A 20,996-nucleotide genomic window follows, 5' to 3' on the forward strand; every position below is an offset into this window, starting at 1 on the left:
CCAGGAAATTTCCGAGGGTGATCATCGAGGGACGTCGAAAGTGTTTAAAATTTGCTCTCTCTTTTTTTGTTCTTTACCGTAAGATACGAAGCTTTGTATAACGGAAGACGAAGATGTTCCTTGAAAAATTGAACTCGAGTCTGAGCTTGAACTGATTACAATTTACAGCCAGTAGAATGTTCATTTTATCGGTAGAAAGTGACTAGATCAAACGGACAATCAGTTTCGAGGTAACGCGGATTCATTTTTATTTTCTTTAGGTTTCTATTTATTTCTGCCCTACGTCTATCTATCCATCAAATAATTTTAATCTGTAATTTAAACTAAATTGAAACTAAATTCGAAATTTTTACCACCGAATGTTCCGAAAATCGTAATAGCTTAAAGAAGACATCCCCTAGTTATATTTCACAGATATTGAAAGTAGAAAGAAACAATAGAATTCTGTACAAACTCTTCGCGTGCATCATTTTCGTATTACACTCCTCTAACATAATTTCGATTCCTTCAAAGATACCACGAAGCAAGGAATATCGACTCGATCAGCTTCTAAATTATCGTGTAACATACAGAGGATCTTCCGTGCCGTATTCTTTATTTATTCGGAAGATCTCGCCCCCCTTTTCTTGGGTTCCGATCCCCTTCGCCCACGTCATGGCGGCAATTTTCCGCGAAGATTGACTACGTCCGGTGCCCGTATTCGTTTTCTTTGACCCCTTCCCGACGAGTTTGCCAACAGCGATCTCGGACTTATAAAGTTTTACCGTTCGTGTTCCTAGTGGATTAACGCGAACATGTATATGGGAATGGGCCGGGATCCATGGATCCCGACGACGGCGGTAGACTCTGGCAAGGAATTACGGTCGTGACACTGATATCCTCGTCGATTGTCGTGCACGTTTCATGCTTCTGGTTTGTCGAACGATAAAATGACTCATTTTCAGGAACGTGTGTGCTTTGGTTACAAATTGCCACTGGGAAATCGAACGGTGGGATTACGTTTTATTATACATACGCAAGATACACGAGAATGTTATCTTTTGAGATGAATATCGTTTTTCTTATTTTTCCGTGACTATTTATCTTTACCCGACCGCGTGTAGTTCCTATTATCTTTTATTAATCCCTGGTACGCAGACCTCGCTTTTGTCTCAGTTTTCACTTATGTATATCTCTTCTATTTTTTATATCGCTTTACCTGTCGCATTTGGAACCATTGTGAAATGTGTAAAGAAGAATTAAGTATTAAGTAACGCGATTTATTGGAGCAGTATTATAGTATCGTATCGTAGTACTATCCTTTTCCTCTTGAAAATGATCGCACAGTAATAATATCGTATCGAAACGTTGGCAAAAATCTAACAAAAATCTTCGACTGACGATATAAAACGTCGAGCTTATTTCGCAAACGCTGGTTCGAAATTGACCCGTTAGAAGTGATCGTCCCGGATCGCAATGTATTTGTAATTACCGTTCGTAACGTTTCATTGGGACAAATCAGAAATTTTAACCGGCTCGTGCGAGGAGGTCTTTAGTTCCGGTGACGTGAACGATCGAGTCAGCCATAAACGCGTCAACCGGGCTGGCCCGATTCGATGGCTGACCGAATAATGGAGTTTCTGGCAAATAAATTCGGTCCGTGGTGACAAAAACTGGCGTCTAGCGGGACGATAAAATTTGCGTACGAACGGCGTTCACGCCATCCCGATGAAAATTGACATTAGTCCGCCCACTCCGTTTGGACGATTTTGTTTCGATGATACCTCGCAACGCGGACAGTCGCAGGAAATCGAGGGGCGATGTTGGGTAAATGACCCAATTATCGACACGTTTCGCGCCCAATCGGAGCGTTCCTCTGGTTTAGGATTGAATCGTGGCTCCTACGTTTCGTGAATGTTTGTATTAGTTGTCGGTTGAACGTTAGGTAATTTGGTTAGATGTACTTTTCTCGGATAATTAACATAGTTTCGTGGTTCAGGCTTTGATTTCATTTATTCTATTCGGTTTGCTTTTATATTACGAGACGGCGGAGCCTTTCGTGGGTTGCCAAAAGTAAAGAACCCAATTTAAGTTGCTCGTGTTACGTTATTATACTTCCCGAGGCTATTTACGAATTTCATCGTAGCTGCACAAATATGGCAAGTAAACTCTGACCTAACGGAAATTGGCTCTTTCAGATAATGTGTTAAATTCTATCGGTTTCAGTAACCGAAATATTTGAATTACAGCCAATCGCGAAATGTTTGCTGTAACGTTCAATTAATAATCTAAGCGGTATCTCTATCAGTTAATCAATTCTTCCTTATACAGGATCAAACGCTACGAACCGGAGGAAATGTTTGGAAAATTGTTTATTTTCCAACATCTCTCCGAATTCTTTCCTCGAATTCTTTCTCCCTCGCGATCCAACAAGATCTCCGCGAGTAGATAAAGTTACGAAATCGAAAGAAACGCACCGCAAATAAGAAACCGAAGATTCGTTCCCGTTCGATTTTTCTCTCGCTGGTCTCGGTGCTTACGTCGCGCAATACTTTGAACGTGACCGAAGGAGCATTGATTGCGAGCTTCTAAATTCGCCGTAACACTTGGAAAAGCGCATTCGGGTATCCGCCTAGTCGGGAAACTTTAAATTCCGCACCCGGAGTCCTGTGTCAGGTGCGGATAGTCGAGTTACCGACAAACAAAATTCAGTTTTAGCGTCTCGTCTAAGGGACGCCGTCCGCAATATGGTCGCGCGACGTAATCGAAAAGTTAGCGCTGAGAAACGTTTTAAAAGAAGAACTTTCGACCTGGAAAAACTGTCGACGCTAGCCGAACACCGAGAAACACGTATAATCGAGTAAACGTTTCAAACGAACGACCCTTTAATGTTTTCCGCGGCAGCGTTAATTCCGCGAAAGTTACGCTTAACCGGATTTACGTCCTTTTATCAAGTTCACCGTGTACTTTTTCTAACTTCAGGGCGATGTATATTTTCTCGAACTACCGCACAGAGTAGGCTGCTCTATCTACAATATTTCTATATATTTATAATACTTGCACAAATCGAATTCCATACAAATGGTTGTTAATAAGAAAAGTATCGCTTTACTATCGGAATCTAATACAGAATCGCCTCTGAAGAGGTAAAGCGTACTTTGCGGTTAATTCGTTCCGAAGGGTTAAGATTTCCTTGCTGTTCCAACACTGTCTCCCTCGAAACGAGCATAGTTAGCGATATCTCGAAACGGGGTGCGTTGAAGGAAGAAGAAGAGAAACTGAGAATTCGATTTTCCATGAAATCCTATCAGCGTCGTTCGCTTCGCTGCAGCACGCGAATTAGACACGCGGCGCTCGTTTTCATTTAAATAGATCGACACGCCCGGAAGATCGATTCTCGACTCGAAGAATGCGAGAATCGTTTGGATCGTACCCCATCGAAAGCAGCACCCCCTAATTGGCGTGTAATCTCGACGCGAGCATACGATAGTCGATCGTCGGAAGGTTTTCCATTCGAAGGAATGAATTTTAATAATTACGTGCCTCGAATTCATTGATATCGCTATTAATATCAACGCGAAAGCCTGATCAAAATAACAAACGAGAATTACGAAGAATTTTATATTTTGTAATAATGCAATAATAAACGATGGCTTAACTTACAATTTATTTTCAATCTATCACGCAACATACAATAAACATATAAACAGAGTATTGTAGCGACCCGTAGAAAGGTCCGTGAACTTTCAAGAGAAATTCTTCTTGCACTTTTTTCAGTACCGTACCGAGTTGCTCCTCGTCGAAGCAAGCATTAATCGGCCGCGGTAAACATGCAAATAAGAGGTAAGACTAAAGGAGAGCCTTGGTCAGAAGCGACCTAACTAACCGCACGGTGCTAACCATTTGTGGTCGGGAGGATGCGATACTCCTTCGAGGATACTTTTACCAACAGCGTGTTTAGCGCGGCTCTAATCCTTGGTTTGCGACGATAACGACCCAACTATCATCGCGATCGCTTGCTATTCGATAAAAAAAAAAAAAAAACGAAAGAGTAAAACTACTTCCCGGATTTCATGAAAATGCAAACAGAAAGTCGTCTTCCATGTTCCAATTTCGGTTTCGTATTAGACATACGCGGAGTTTTGCGACGAACTGTATTCTGTCGCGAGCCTAACCTAGGATGAAGTCACTATAGAAGAGGACACGAGCGTCGCATTAGCGAAGAGATTAGCGTAACCTCATCGTATAATAGGAACGTTTGGTTCCAAGGCTATCGGAAACGCCCTTTTCACGCCCCTTCGATCAGCCTACTTCCGCTCCTCGGTATCTGCCGTACGTGCTACTATCGCGCGTAATAGTAATCGCGCCATCCGCCATCATTTTTCACATTTATCTCAAGCCCATACTTTTCCCTGGCTGATACCTCGTTAATTTCGAATTTAGAGTCGAACGCGAAAGACACGCGAAAGACACGCATCGCGAAGGACTTCGTATTGAATTATGCCAGAGCAATTTTCTCGAAGTAAATCGTAGAGTAAGGCGTTAATAGTTCGCTTCGTTAACGCGTTGATCGCCGTGTCGCTCATATATGACTGACAGTGCTTTTCACTGAAGAAATAAACAAATTAATTGCGATAATCGAGCACAGGAAGTGAATTTAATGAAATTCACGAATCTTGACGCAGTTACAAAAATAAATAACACGATAAATTTTTGATTTACGTAATCTCCGATAGTGCGTGGCATCTTCGCGAGTGGTTCTTCCGTCGTAGCGGCCTTTTTTCTAAGCAAATTTCCAAGCAGATTCAGGCTGGACGTTTTTCTTTACTCGTAGTATCGACCCTTGGTATAACTAGAACCTGCCGCTGTTATTCCGAATATACGTAATTATCACCCGGCGTTTCAAACACCCGAACGCGTAAGTTCGCGATCCTGTTTCGAGATAGGCGAAAAGAGGCTAAACCCGTGACGGTCATGCGCCGATTCTTTGTTCACCGAGCATCGCGTAATCGCGGATCAACGTTTAAGCGCAATTTGCCGCTGCGTTTGCTGCCGTCTCGCTCGTTTCAATCGAGCTTCCGCGACCTTCTAAAAGCGACCCGAAGAGAACAAGTAGAATATTCACCGATAAATGGCTCGTCGAATTACAGGCCCATTCCTTTCCCACGACGCGCGCTCCCAACTTTGCCCGCCGTTTACCATCGTTTTTATAAACATTCAAATTGCCACAGCGCACGCCGCGAACACGTTACGCTCGCAAACTCGCGACGCAAGTTTCTAACTGGTTCGAAAAGTTTTTAATCATCTTTAAACGGTAGAACGGTAGAAGTAGAGGCAATTCGCGCGATGGATTTTATGATTTTGCAGCTTTTTGTTTTTATACCGTTCGAGGAGAACAACGAGTGGCTTCATTGTTTAGTGGCTTCAGTACAAATAGAATACCTTCCGTTACTTGCAATTTATTTTCGAATAAATATACAATGAACCTTTACCGACGATGCAATAACCTAATAACCATCGTCGAGTATTGCTTGTTTCTATTTATCATGCAAACCTACCCTACTCGATAAATTACACTAAAATTAATTATCGAGTGCAAACCTGCAAACTGTTAAACAGAAAGAAAATACGTAAGGAAGTCTACCGAAGAAATATTCCTCGTAAGTTAATAATTGATAAATATCAATCCATTTGCACCATCGGCTCATGTTTGCTTCGCGAAACTGTGTCGAGATGCCGGCAACTCGAAGTGAAAACAGTTTCGAGTGGAAACGATCGAACCGTTGTCCGAGTTACCGTTTTTCCTCGAACGTTTAAAAAGGAGAGTAAAGCGCCGAGGAACGATAACAAGGAAACGCTCCCGAAATTCAGCGAACAAATAACAGCGGTCGGACTCTTTAATCCGTCCTTGTTTCACCGAAACGAAGCCCTTCAGCGGGATACACCGCGAAGTTGGAAGGCACCCGGAAGAGTTCCGACGACTTCAACCGACAAACATCAGTTTATCGTGCCCCATTGCCCTTCGCGGCTAACGAAACGCACAATGCAAAACGGCGAGGGCGCCACGATTTATGCAAATAAAACGTGCCAACGGAAACACGTCAACCGAGAAATCGAGAATCCCTTGTTTCGTTTCAATTCATTAAGGGTGAAAATGTGTTAAAAATGGAAAAAGAATTTTCTTACGTGGAAAGGTGGCACTTTTTACTGCCTTATCGTTTTCAATTTTGATAATTGTCTGTGTTGGGTCTTGGGTAATTAAAATGTCTCGTCGATAGACTGCAGACTTTATGGATTTAGAATATAGAGTAATATAGAAAATATATAACAAGTTGAGTATAATATAAAATATAATATATATGTAATATATGATATATGTCGAATTTATTCTAAAATTAATATAAGAATATTATTTTTTCATTTTGCGTAAGTGCATAGACCGTTTACGAGAGATCTATCTTCGCGTGGACGCTCACCTGGAACGTAACGTCCTCGGTATTACTCGAAGAAATTGAAAGCTTCGATGACTGGGTTGTTGCTAAGATCGGATGCAAATTCCTCGAGTTTTCCTGCGTGAATAGGGGTAGCTTAAAATCCCTGTCCTTAAATAGCTAAGAACTCGACAAGTGGAATATTAACGCTGCTGCGAAGACCCTCGTTCTTTGGAAATGGTTGATTGCTCGCGACAGTATAAACGGGGATACTTGGACGGCTGATGCGTAGAGTCCAGACCGTGGGTCGTTACAATAATTAGCCGTAACAAGCTGATTTCCAAGAATCTCAGAATCGGACTGTTTCGTTCGCCTTTTACGGCTCGCGCGCGATTTTCTCGCAAATACGAGCTCGCTAATCACGTATTTTCATAGAAAATCACCGATCGGAATGTACTAGAGTTATTGTTAGATAAAATTTCACGATTGGACACGTCGATAACAGGTTTTACTCGAGTGCACGCCAAATTATACTGCACGGTTACTACACATCTAATTCGTATTTATAAACATTGCGATATTGTTAAACTATTATCAAACAATTTTTTCCTGGTTTGCTCAAAGCCTTCGGAAAACAATTTATTCAAAAGACTTTGATTCCTCGCGTACCATCTTCGAGCTCTTTTTTCATTTTAAAGAGAAACGAGTATCTTCTCGTAGAAAATAGAATGTCCATCGACGTCGCCTTTCGCTTCGTACATGCGATACTCGTCTCGCGTTGGTCGAGACACCATAATGTAACGTTAGGAGATACAGTACCTTTTCGATTATCCCACAAAGATGAGACATTCAGGTCTCCGGATAATCGAAATTCCCGTACGATCGGTGAGATGAAAGCGATACAGTAGAGGAGTCTCACAGCTGTGACAACTTGTCGGACAGGTACGTGAAATTTCTATCGAACATCTCCACTATTTTGCAAGAACCTTTAAAGGTCAGGATATTATAATTATTATATTTATACCTCAGTCTCCGAGTGCAAATTCGATTAAACATGGTAGAACAATTTTTGTTATTTGTTAGTTTCCACCAGGGCTCAGGGTTGGCAGTAACTATCACCGTTTTGCACTCGAGGCCTTTTTTATAGTGTCTACCAGAGACTCGAGATCCTTTCTTAGCATTCTATTGTCACGAATGGTGAGCTATCGAGATTTGAGAATCAGGTCGCCTTTACTTCGCCGACAATCATTTTATTAACACTTCGAGCTCCACAGAAATTAAACCTAAAGAAACATTAGGTATTGTAGATTTGCTACGTGAAACCTAATGGTGACTGAGAGTCACCTCTCGAGCGCAAAGGGTTAATACTAACATAATCCGCTGGAATCAACATAAAATAGTAAATAACACAAACTTTTGAAATCTCGTCTGCAACATGCATCGGAGTAATCCTTTTCCCGAGATGAATAGAAATCCAAGGCTGGCTACGTTCAGGCATCGAATCAGCAAAGCAAAGATACCTCTCGAGGTTGTCTCTCCTTCTGCTGCCGTTGTAAAAATTCTGTGCGATTTTCAAATCCAACGTTCCAAAGATCATGCTCGACCATTTCGTCCAGCGCGTTCTAAATCCGATATAAGAACACGTTTATGCATATTCGGCATATTCGTGTTTAGTGCTGCAAGACATCGACAATGGCGAAAGTCAGCTTTAATGATCCGTCCGTTTCGATGCGATTCTACTCTCGACAGAAGGATACTAACTACCGCGATAATGGTACCGCGCTGACAAATCGAAAGTCATCTGTTGTACGTCTTCAGGATCCGCAGGGGTGCTTATAGCGCTCGAATCCTTGAAATCATATATCAAAGGACACGTTTAACCTTAGCTTTTCGGAAATTCGAAGCGTTTCCATTGTTTTTGTTTTCGTCGTTTACTTTCTACGATCTTTTCGATCGCGTTTATATCTATTATGGATCGTTCATCGAATGCATCCTTATCTCTTTCCGTGACTTTCCCCGAGAGACTCGGAACGAATGGTCCGTAAAACTGATGTCGATCGATCGATTTTGATATAATTTTATCGAACTCGTGGCCGCCGTTCCTTCGAGTTGCGTAGGTGATGTAACCATTTAGAACCTAACGAACCGCCAGTATCTCGATTAACTCCGTTCAGTTTTCAAGCTTCTTCTTCCCTCCCGAGACGGTTTCTCGCGTCGATCGTTAAGGACACGGGGAAATTGCGAATGTTTCGATTACTGCGCCGATTGCGCGGATGCGAGGATGAAAGGAGCTGAGGACGAGGGGGAAGGGAGCGATACGGTACACGGCTGCACCCGGTACCCTGCATTGGGACGATTTTTCCAGCGGAGGCTGTGAAACAGGTTGTTCCGGTGAGCGAGAGAAAAAAGAATAAAGAAGAGAGAAGAAAGATTATAGCAAGGAATGAACGGATGGAGGAGAGGCAGCCGGTGAACCCGTCTTTTTATTCAGCTCTCGCTCGGTTGCTGGGTTCAACGTACGGCGAACCGTGCCTCTTCTTAACAGATCGCTATAATTTCGCGCTCTCTCCCTCTCGAAAGGGTCTTCTACTCCAGATGTTCAAAGAAACTACCCTTTTTTTTTTGTCCCGTTGCACTTTCGCGTAGTTCCAAGTATCTATTCTTAAATTATTATTACCTTACTCCGCGTATATTTCGCATCGAGACGTTTCGAGGCGGTTCGTAGATTTAAAACAAACTATAGCACCCGCATCATGATTTATTAATTCATCGTCGATGTAAAATTCCACCTATCAACAATTTGGAATTTATTAGCTTCGCAAACTCGTAATTCTGAACGTGTTCTCTATTACAGATCGAATTTTGACCTCCTTTCTTCCCGAATATATTGGATCGTCCAGAAAGTCCGTGCCAATTTTTAACCAAAATTCAAAGGCACATTTGCTGTTAGCCATCGCACATATCGTTTCGCAATTGAGCTACGATATGGATCAGTGTAAAAAATATCGCTGCTTCGAAGTTGCCTACTTGGAATATTAAATTTCAATAGTTCCAGTATTCTGGGACATTCAATTTTACTATTGACAATTTTAAAAACTAGCATGTGGTCAGCTACAGTTCGGCGCTGCTTAAGCGCGAGCATTCGCATAGTGCAAATATATATTGTCGTGTATATCGTCATAGTCGTGGTTTTCAAGCATTCCAATATATTCAGGCATGGACTTTCCAGACAAACCAATACACAAATTAAGCATAAATAATAACCAATGAGTCCTCGCGATGTAAAATGGTTCCCATTCCGATCACCCGATCGCCAATTACGAGCATTCCTTTGGAATTATCGGCTCCGTGGCCCGGATCGCCGCTAGGGACAAAACCATTTTTCTCCAGATAATTCGACTAGCCAGAGATCAGTTAGTTTGCCAGGAATTTCGAGTTTTCGGGGTTCCGTCAGTTTTAGTTGATCGTTTAGACGCGCCTAACGCAACGCTGCTCGCAAAACTCGTTTCGAGCACGCATGGCCGAATTGGTTCCTGATAGAGCGAAAATTCTCCGAGCCAGCGTTTCGAATGGGCTCCGATGCGTTTAACCGACGCGGGTCTCGATACTCGCGCGACACGTGCGCGATAAAAGTGGTAAAATGAAAATACAACGAAAAATTGCGCTGACTCGATGGAGCTGGAAATAGTCCACAGAAAGTTACTTTTATTAGCGGGGATACTCTAATTGATACTAAACGTACCGAGCGGTATCCTTATCGTAGATTCGCAAACAACCCACATATGAGTTCTCTATGTCGTAATATAATAGAGATACAGTCCCGCGTCGAGAGTCTTCGAGACGTTTTTACCATTAAATTTCTTTCGACGAGCAAAGAATTTCTTTTTAAAGATGAACGTTTATTTCGCAAGGAGTCAAACGACCCCTTATTAATGCTTTTCCATCAATTTTCTTTCCTATTTTAATTCCTTAATCGAATCCTGACGTTAACGACGGACCAATCGGTCGACTCCTTTTTCCTCGACGCGAGAAATTACCCGATTCTAACGAGCTGCCGAGTTTCCATAGGACCAGCAATTTCCGGTCAGCCAAAGGTTGCGCGCGAACTTCCGTTTCAGCGTAGACGGACTGTCGTCGGAGATCGTCATCGATCACGCGTGATTCGCATTCGTACGTTCAGCGACGTCGATGTCGATACTCGCGCGTCCGCTGGAATATCCCCCAGAGAAAGTTACTTTTTAAACGAAAGACACGGAAAGCTGAGAGTTTGTCAATGTGTCGGTAGTACACCCGATTGATTCGGATTCAAATCCCCGTGTCAATAACAGTCCAATCGACGGGCTCCTCTTTTCTCTGCGTGAGAAATTACTCGATTTGAATATCAGCTGCTGAGTTTCCATAGAACCATCAATTTTCGGTCACCGGAAGGTTTGATACGAACTTCTGTTCCATTGCGGACAAACGTCGAAGATCATCGTTCATCATACCGCGTCACGTGTGCCGTGAAAGCTGTACCAGGGAGTCAAACGGACAAACATAGAAGAAAAACGATAGAAATGTATTTAAACGCGCGATAACGTTCGATCGTTATCCGTCTACTCGGTTTTTAGATCAACGGTGGAATAGAATTTTTATTCCTCGTGCCGATATAACGAGAACAATTAAGGACGTTATCTTCGATTTTCGATATTAACGTGGCCAGACTTCTAGACGGCTGACGTCTGACACGTGAAGTATATAGGAAAGATACTCGACGGTAGTACCAGGCGATATCTTGTTCCAAGTTTCGCGAACTCGTCAAAACTTTGCACTTGGGCGACATGGTTACGTCGAACTATACGCATTAGCTTCGCAAATTCTCCGATTTTACAATTGTCTTAAACTTGTGTTTCCGACTTTGGCAGATAGTAACGGAGTCTAAGCAAAATTAGTTGATCTGTGATATTGTGAGATGGAGGCTCTCTTTTTCAATTAAGGTAAAATTTGATGAGGATTTTAGCCCTCGGGATCCTCCATAGTCCTTAGGTTCGTCGGTATCGTGGCTCCTATATTCAGGTTACGAAGGCGATAACTATCGATATTTGGCGTATTATAAGAACCTTCGTGCCATTTCTCGGATGGAATTCATCGTTCCTTAAGAATCAGCTAGAACGAAGTTTATTCGACGATTGAATTTCTTTCGTAGCTTAAATCATTTCCGCGACGGTGCTTGTCGAGCAATCGACCTAATTTATAGACAGAGAAGCGTCTTTGCTTGATGCGATCAAAACTCTATCATCTCTATTTAAAAGATAAAACACCATGGCTAATACGACGCATATTGTCGTATTACGTTCGCATTCGAATCCTTCCGTCGATACGCTACACCTCTGCGAGATTCTTTCATTTCTTCTACGTCCCTCCGAAGGTTCAAAAATTCCAATCAAAGACTCAGTCGCACGTTGCCACATACACCAACACGATACTTGAAGATCTCCAATCTTCAGCTCGACGCAAAGACCACCCTCGAGAATCATCCACCGCTCCTAATCGTTCTAATCCTCCGCGATTAAACGTTTTGAATTTCGATATCAGCGTTCGCAACAAAAAAAAAAAAAAAAAGAAAAAAAAAATGGTAACAGTAACTGACACAAAACGCGAAAGCCGGGTAAAAACAAAAAAAAAAAAGTATCCGAACGGGGCAACAAAGGCCATTGTCCCGCGGGGTGCGTGTCACTGGCAGGAGATTTCGACGAGCCGGAGTGAAATTAGTCGCGAGCAATTAACGTCCGCTCGTAACATAGATATAAATCCCCCACGGTGCGCGTGGGTGCGGATCGCGTGTACGTGCAGGAGCCACGCTGCACTCGGTCAGGTACGCATCAAAGCGAAGTAATGCAGTTGCCAGTTGAACGCACGTACAATGTCAGCTAATGAGTCAGCTCTTGATGAACCCGCCGACGATGACGCTCGCCCTGCGGATTGTCCCGATCGTTTTCCCCGGTCCACCCCCGTGCCACCGTTGCTCGTTTAATACGACGATAGAGACGTTCCCGTTTCGAATTGCCCCGCGGTTTCGTTCCGAGGAATGCGGGCCTCTGTGTTCGCGGAATAAAACAGAGGGGGCCGGAGGGGGACCCTGGGAGCATCCGAGATCGCACAATGCAGATTCGATGGGGCGTTCGGCACGTTTTCGGGGTCGTCGAGTTGGATACGACAGCGGTGAATGCTTTCGCAGCTACCGTGGTCCTTTGTACGCCCGCCGCCCGCTGTTACTCTGTCCGAGTCACTTCGAACGCGAACGAAGCGACCGAGTGTTTGTATTATTCGGGCTAAGTGACAATTGGATGCGCTCCGATCGCTGGAACGGCTCCGAAACCGGATAATCGAAACGGTGGCTGTTCCCATTTTCGACCGCTGCGTTCTCGGCCGCCTCTCGCCGGGGAACCGTATTGTCTTACCTGTGCATCGTGCATTTTCCCTTTTTTTTCCTTTTTCGTTCAAGTCTCGGTATCGGTGGAAATGTAAGAGCTCGGCGACGCGCGCGTAGAATAAAATTTCTTCGAAACTTCTTCCAATTCGAGCTTTCCTTTCTGTTTCAGGTAAGCCACGAAATCGCGACGTAGACCAACCTGGAGCTGATTTCCAAAGAAATTTTTCGTCGCAGGTGTCTCCAGTAAGAGTAAATTTTCTGTATATGTCGTTGGCAAACGTGGAACTTTCATTCTATCTTCTATTTTCTATCAGGACGTCTATTTTATCGAGTCATGGATGAGAATCTATCGCGTGTCTTCCTAGCATAGTTTAAGATTTCAAACTAATATTCCCGATCGAACGACTGGTTTCCATAAGATCAACCTACGAAGGCCACTACAGTTCTGGCCTACTTTTTAGACGCGGAACGGATACCTAACTGTACCTCGACGATAGCTCAACTCTGACTCGGCTCTTATTCGATTTTATTTCGTCAATTATTACCTCGTTAGCCAGCTCCATTTTCGTCGAAACCACCGATTCGAATTTAAAACAATGATAACATTCGCGAATTCGCCAATCCGATCTGCGCGGTTTGTCTCAACCGTGTCGTCCCTTCTTCCGCTTGGACACGGCGCAAAGTTTTGACAAGTTCGTTAAACTTTGAGGAAGATATCACGCGCTACTTCCATCAGCTGTCCTTTCTGGATTCGTCCCGTGACAGACGGTCCTCTGGAAGCTAGCATTTCTGCGATTATATTCAGAGATAAAGATTCGACCTCCGCGCTTCTCGTTATATCAGCCGAAAGTTAAACATGTATAACTCGGGGAAAGAATGTCGCCATCTTTTGGACTAACGGAAGATACGGTGAGCTGTCTCGAAGCTGTGTGCCGAAGTCGTTTAGATCGTTTTCTCGAGAGGTACTTCGTCATTGGAACTACATTCCCACGTAAAGGTGACTTCTCGAAACTAGGAAGAAACCTGCAACTTCGCGTAATTAAGAAATATAACGTTACCATCCGCTCGAATATCTTCTTGCGATTAGGATACAGCGAAGACGCATCCAAGTGTGCCATCCAAAAAGGTGCCGTCTCGAGCTGGCGTTCAGCTGGGACACGACTATTAGATAACGAGAAACTAATCGAGGAAACTCGACTGCAACGTGCGAAGACGTTCGTGCGTATTTTAAAATCGCTACCAATCGCGACGAAACAGGATTAAACAGTTTCGGGGGAAGTTGAAGCACGGACGGGCCGAGGTGTCGCGTCGCTTCGATTATCAAAGAGGATTTAACGGTTATTTTATCGAATCATGGCAGTCCGAGGCGAGCAGAAATTGGCAACAGGTGGAACGGGATTTGCCGCAGAAGCCACCGCCCTGATCAATACTTAATTACGTGATTCTACACGGCACTCGTGTCTCTCGGTGATCTCTTCCGCGTTAGTCGTCTCAGCTTTTGATATGTCCTCTCAAACGTTTCTGACGCGGGTCCGCCACCTCGGGCGGTTTGATTAAAATCGAGGACGAGGGTGGAGTCGTTTGTCGGTGGAAAGTCGCGTTTACGAATTCCTCCTGGGGTTGGGCCGTTTCGCACCGGGGTCAATTGGGCCGAAATTGCGAAGAGATAGTCGAGGGAAAATTGTGCACGAGGCGCATCAAAAGAGGCTTTTAATTCGCTCTATTTCGCTTTACTTCGGCTTCTACGAATCTAACCTCCAGGCTTCGCTGTCTCGAACATCAGCGACCGTCGAAGATCACCTGTATCGACATCGATCGTTTTGCTATTTCGTTGCGATCCTCCCGAGCATCGTCGCGTTCTAATAACGGTGTTATCGGCCCGATACTGGCGTCGACGGTCGCGAAATAATATTTATGTCCAATAATGACTCAGTATCGCCGAACAATATATAACAAAAGGACGTAAACGGTAGCGTTTACACTGTCGCCGGCAGTGTAAAGTTTACAGCACGATAATTACTTTGTAATGAAAGTAATAAATTGCTCTTGCGCGAAAACACCCGGGAAATTAGTGCGACCGTTCGCACCTGCGGAATTCATAGAGCAATGTAATTATTACCGAAACTGGCGATCGATAAACGCTAACCGCGTAAGTGTGGGCGTCGATGGTCACGGGACGTTTCACTTAACGTTTCGACCTCTCCGATACTTTTGGATAAGGTTACGCGTTGCGGTTTTCCGAGTAGAATTTATTCGTTTATTTTATTTAACGAACGAGTATCGATGCAAAGGAGCTTCAGAATCTTAAATCTCCGTAGTTTGCTTTCTATTTTCTTTCTTTTCTACTTAACCAGACTGAGCGACAGCAACGCGTGACACGTTACGGCTTGAGTAGTAATTTTTAAAAAAAGTATATCACCAAATGATGTTACAAAAAGAAAAATACGTTTCTTCCGTATCCATCTAAATCGATCGAAAAATCAACGATTGCAAAAGCGGAGGAAAGATTTGCCTTGGCCGAGCAGGTATATCCCGAAAGGAGGCAGTCATTTATCTTGGCAATTTCAGGAGTTAGGGGCAATAAGTGGCCGTCGAGAGTTATACAGTTTCCACGGTTGCTTGGAAAACGACGAAAGTTGCGAGTTGTGCTTTTAAATAGGATAGTATCTTCCCCCGGGTGGATTATTTGCGGAGAGGAGGGAAGCACAGCGAAATGGCGGCGCTACGCCCGTGACAAAGAGCACTTTTTTGACCTCGATAATAGGTTTACAAAATTTATGCGGATTTACCGCGCGACGGTTCTCAGCTAGTTTCGTTTCGAAATAAATTGCACGCAACAACATCGATCGCGGTGTGTCGCAACACGATTGTCTCATACCACGGCCAATTAATTCCGTGTTAATATTTAAAACGAGGCTGCCTTTGTTATTCGATAATAATATCGAAATTAATTTCAGTTGGGTTGGTTAATTAATCGGTTTAACGTAGAAACATCGTTGAACTATGGGAACGCCCCTGTGTGATCTTTGTCGCGTTGACTGAACGCTATTAACGGAATGCTGAAATTACATTTTAGGTTGGCACAGAATCAAAGCCTATTGAAAAATTCATTTGTGATTACGTAGAACGTAGAAAGCGAATTGTAGAAATAGGTTATTCAAACGAACGTGGATGTTATATTGAAATGAAAATGCTCTTTGGTCCTGGCCTCGGTGTCCGTAGGGGTAGGTTTTGACCTACGCAAAGAAAGAACAAATTTTTCCAAGCGTATCAGTTGATACATTCCTAATTTTTTTAATTGATTTGAACTTTTCTTTCTTTTTTTTTTTTTTTAAGTAATTTTAGTAATTTTAAGTAATTTTTTTTTACCTAATTTCAGGCCACGTTGTTTTATCTCAACGATTTCAATATATTTCAAGCTTTGTATCTGGATTCCCACCAGCGTGAAGGGATTCCGTAGCAAACGAATGGTTCGATCGCTAAAAATCCTTGAAATCGAGTAATTCCTTCGAGACAGTACGGTTACGACATTCCTTTAAAAAATCCTTACGTCCGAGTATCGATTAAAAATTACGTCGTTTGCAATTATTCCGTGACACAGCCTCTTCGAAAATACGCTCGTAGGGGTTGTTTCAGCGCGAAAACGAGGCGATCGACACGATGAAAAGGAAACTGCAGCGAATGCTGGGCAGGCTATGAATAAAGAGGCGCGCTCGTTGCAAGTAAATGCTTTGATTAAAATATAGTCATTTCAATCGGTGATTTCATTTCAATGGCCCCGGTTAAGAACGGTTCCCGGTCTACTCCGGCCGGTCGAAAGGAACAGAAATCGAATTTTACAACGCCGTTGTTGTTTCCCGTTTCCGTTGAGCGAATTACCATACTCCTTTATCTAAAACCCGTCTCCTCGAGTCAAAGGGGCGTCGTTCTTCGCCGACTCGCTCCATTTCCCCGCTCCTGTAATCCATTATCTTTTTAAAAGCGAGGACATTAATAAAGAGTACCCATCCACTTGAGCACTTAAAACGGAAGAGCTTGGAAATAACTGCCGAAGAAGGGGAAAGCCCCTGGCCACCAAACGTCCCCTCTGTTTTCCTCTACGCGAAACGACCGTGCCAGACTCGATTGGCCACCTAATTACTACACGCTTAGGAGGATTCGGGCTTTGTTTAGCGAGAAACGACGAGTCGATGGTTCGAACGCCGATGGTGTCCGTTGGGAAATACGGGCGAGTCTTCCGTACAATCTCTTATTTTCTAATTCCAGTCGAATTAGATTCAATTTGTTCGAATTAGGTTTCGGATAGAGTTTTACGCCCGAAACATGCGACTAGGATCTAGTTTCGTAATTTATCAGGCCATCTTTATACCATTCCTCGTACCGAATTTAATACAGCGCATAATATATCACGTTATTTAGCTGTGGCTATCTTGTCTACCGCGGTAGCGATAGCATCCAAACGCTGGTGAGATTTAGGGTGACGGGACATCAAGTGAGCAAAACTAATCGTGTTGGCTTACACGTAAATTTACAAACTGCCTCACACCACCGCGCGTAAAGTATACGCATTCGACGAAATGTAATTCAATGCTCACCGTAGTAGTTAATTTCAAAATGTGTAATTATCAGGCTTCTCGATTTATCAAGCTTTATTTCTCGAAACCCTACATCGCGCAGCCGCGATTCATGCTCCTGTGTTTCTAAATCAATTTTCCTCGTTGGAACAGGCGAGAATCGTGTAACGTTCCCTTCTCAGGCGATCTTCCTTGACACGTCAAGCCGTACATAATTGATACCTTGGTCTCGGACACCAAGTATGCCGGTCATTTCGCTCGTTAATCGACAATATCGTAACGGTAACTTACCGATAACCTGTTGTTTACCGGTGCCATGACGAGAGGAACTCCCATCATACGTTCCTTATTAGCGGTTATCGAGCCGTAAGATATCGTCTGCAGATTTTTCACGCGAGCCTAACAGTGTCATCCTATCATCCCTAATGGGGGGATCACGAGCACAAGCTCGGCATCATACGAGATTTGATTAGAAACGTTGAATTGCTCTATCGTCGCAGGCCTAAGTTAAGAATTTATACCTCCGGGGGAACGTCACCAGTTTTATCAAGGAAATGCTTTTCATCTTTGCAGATATATCCATGTACAGTCAGTCCCACAAGTTTGTCTAAATTAAATGACAGGTTCGGTGTTTCCAAATAAATGTTTCGTTATAAATATATACATGAATAAGCTTCACACCAAACCTGTCGTTTAATTTAGATAAAGTTCTTCGATAGACACAGAGAGTACGAATTCTTATAGGACTGATCGCAGATATATTAAGAGTATATATATATATATATATATATATATATATATATATATATATATTTTCTTCAAAGCCGCTCCAGATACGCAATGTTGGTACTTTCCAGATGAGCCTGTCGGAATAATTTTACAACTATTACGGCAACAGGAAAATCGAAACTGGTTTCAAGCTCGGAGATGCGTAGCCTGTGACCGAGAACACATCGCCATCGCTGGGGCGTAGGTAGCGTCTACGAACCTCGGCCACGAACCACATTGTTAAATGTAGCAAATAGAAAACTGCGGTCCATGTCTGCCCAGAGAAAAAGCTTCGACTGCTTCCTGCTGAATCAAATAGCACTAAGTGCTAAAGCCCGGCATTAAGGCGCTCGAGATCGTTCAACTTAGTTACAGATGCGTTTTTCATCGAAGTTACTCCACTCTTGTGGTCTTCCAACGAAGGAGCAATCTCATATCGTAGAATATAGCTCGACGATCAACGACAGAAAAATACTAGCGACCGTTGCGATTATTTTGGTGTCCCCCATCTCTGTAAAAGTGGAATCATTTATTCCGAACTATTTATTCCATTTTAGATTCAAAGCTTTCGCGGTTATTATTCGTAGTATTCGTGGCTTCCAGATGGTTACAGCGTCCAATTCCAGGTCTCAGACGTTTCGCAAACGTTGCATTCCGCATCTTCTGGGTAGCTCCGATGACCAGCGTTTATTCCATTATATTACAAACGAAATGTTGGGTTGGCAGGGAAATAACGTCGGTTTTTCAAACTATGTATTTCGATCCACATGTCACAAATTGGAATAACTTTTTCATCAAGATACATAGGATCGATTGCAATTTACACATTCTCGTCAATTTGTTCCAGTAGCGTGAAATTCTGTTGTTCTGGAATCGAGAAATTCTTTGAACGCATTTTCGGCAGCTGATTAATTGGTTAATATCGTTCCTTGCAAGTAGCGGTCGAGATGCTTGCTTAGTATCCATTGCGAAGTAAATAACTTCACTCGGACATAAATTAATAGTAAAAACAAAAGTATACCTATCAGCATGCATGACATTGGAACGTAAACAGAATAAAGTGAACCGATTTGAAATTGCTGTTGCAAACCGTTTACGCTCTTTGTTTTACCTACTCCACTATCTTTGTTTTACCTAGATCCACGCTCGCGTGCAACTAGTTTCAGAGTGGTTTGAAATTGATCAGTTGCGCTCGTGTGCGATCGACCTTATCCCAAAAGCAAGCGTTCACGTTCGAAAGTTCGAAAACCGACATCGATTCTTACCAACCTAATACTTCGCTCCTAGGGAGATTGCTAGGGTACCTGGGAGACCTCGGGAACGCTCGTTTCACGTCTACGAAAATGGAAACTGGGTTGAGGCTCGAGCCGCGGCAGGGCCCGTGTACGGAGAAGACGATCGAGGCGATCGTTACAATTATACTCACGGAGAGGGCCCCTCGTCAGGCCCGCTCTCCGTACACCGAAGACGCAGGTAGCACCTACGAAACCGGTCGAACAGGTTTCCGTTCCCTGCTTTCCATTCGCAGCGGGGTAAGAGAGCCCGGGCGAGGGCCAGGGCGAAGAAAAAGAGCGGTCTAACCAGTGATGATGCCTCGGCAGCCAGCAGCCTCCAGAGAGAAGGAAAGACGAAGGAGTAGACCAGATGGAAGGGAGAGAGCATGGTGCACGCGAACGTTCCACCGGCGCTGCCGGGTTTCCGGTGAATGGCGAACGCCGGCCACGAGCCAACGTCCAATCACGGCAGGAAACGACGTCGAGGCCACGCGTAGCACCGTGCTCTCGAACCTTACCCCTTCCATCGAGCTTCCTCTCTATCTCAACCTTCCACCGTTCGTTTTCTTCTCTTTTCTCGCCGTGGCAAAGGTGAACCTGGCCGCTGCTGATGCCGCTGCTTTCGCCGCTCTTGCTCCTTTCCTCCTCTCACGCTACCCGTCTTTGTTGTCCCGGTGGTTACGTTGCAAAAAGGACGGGAAATAACATTTTCGTGGATTCCACCGAGGAGTAACGGGTATCGCTCCCCTTCCAACCCCTGGCCAGATCGATGGCCGTGCTTTTCATGGAGATTTTTGCCCCACCTGTCCGTCCGGCGCTATTCAATACTCGGGAATCGCCAGGGGATGCCTTCGGGATGGGACGCGGACGTACCGATGGCACACGGAAATCTGTTTCGACAGGTTTTATTTTATTCCTCGGTGAGAATTAACCCTCTGCGCTCGAAAGACGACTCTCCAGTCACATCTTAACACTTTATCTATCGGGCTATTTAGAAACCGTCTTTAATCCGAAAAAAAAAATTTTCTACAGTAGCGTAACGCCAATCTAGGTTGATAATAAATCCTCCATATTGTTACATTGAAAGCCAAGTCTGTTTCCAAACACCGATCATTGCGAGTAGACAATCATCGACACAGTAAATACATTCGAATAGCTAAATACTGAAATTAAAAAGCCTATAGACAGGCTCCCGGTGAATAAAGTGTTAACGCGATGCTTTAACTCGAGGGGCGACCCTCAGTCGCCATCGTATTCGAGTAAATCAACCAGCGGTAATGTTTGTTCACCTTTAATTTTGTCCCCGTTTGAAAAAATCATCCATTCGAACCTCGGACGGACCATCGCGAGAAATGCGGTTTCACGAGTCACCGAAACGCGGAGAGTAACTTGGAATCCTGACCGTGTAACCTCTGACCCAATAGGCATCTCGCGAGAGATCCTTTTTTTTCCCCGCCGTGGAATACACCGCTCAACCTGGCCCGTTTCAGCCATCAACGCCGTTTTTTTGTCAAGTTACCTGCTCGCGAAACGGCGGCCAGCTGTTAAACGCGTTTCG

At 43.9% G+C, this 20,996-nt stretch overlaps 1 protein-coding gene and 1 long non-coding RNA gene across 2 annotated transcripts in view; both read left to right on the forward strand.

The window, feature by feature from the left end:
* LOC128887317 (nephrin) overlaps positions 1-20,996 on the forward strand; it is a 360,575-nt gene that overhangs the window by 53,276 nt on the left and 286,303 nt on the right. The gene's annotated exons all lie outside the window — the stretch shown is intronic.
* The window catches only part of LOC128887338 (uncharacterized), a 47,159-nt gene that overhangs the window by 8,404 nt on the left and 17,759 nt on the right, over positions 1-20,996 (forward strand). Inside the window, exon 2 of the long non-coding RNA XR_008460015.1 lies at positions 12,992-13,071. This is a non-coding gene — a long non-coding RNA (uncharacterized LOC128887338). The remainder of the gene's footprint in view (positions 1-12,991; positions 13,072-20,996) is intronic.

The sequence above is a fragment of the Hylaeus anthracinus genome, unplaced genomic scaffold (assembly GCF_026225885.1).
Source record: "Hylaeus anthracinus isolate JK02 unplaced genomic scaffold, UHH_iyHylAnth1.0_haploid 11985, whole genome shotgun sequence".
In the NCBI taxonomy this organism is placed as follows: Eukaryota; Metazoa; Arthropoda; class Insecta; order Hymenoptera; family Colletidae; genus Hylaeus; species Hylaeus anthracinus.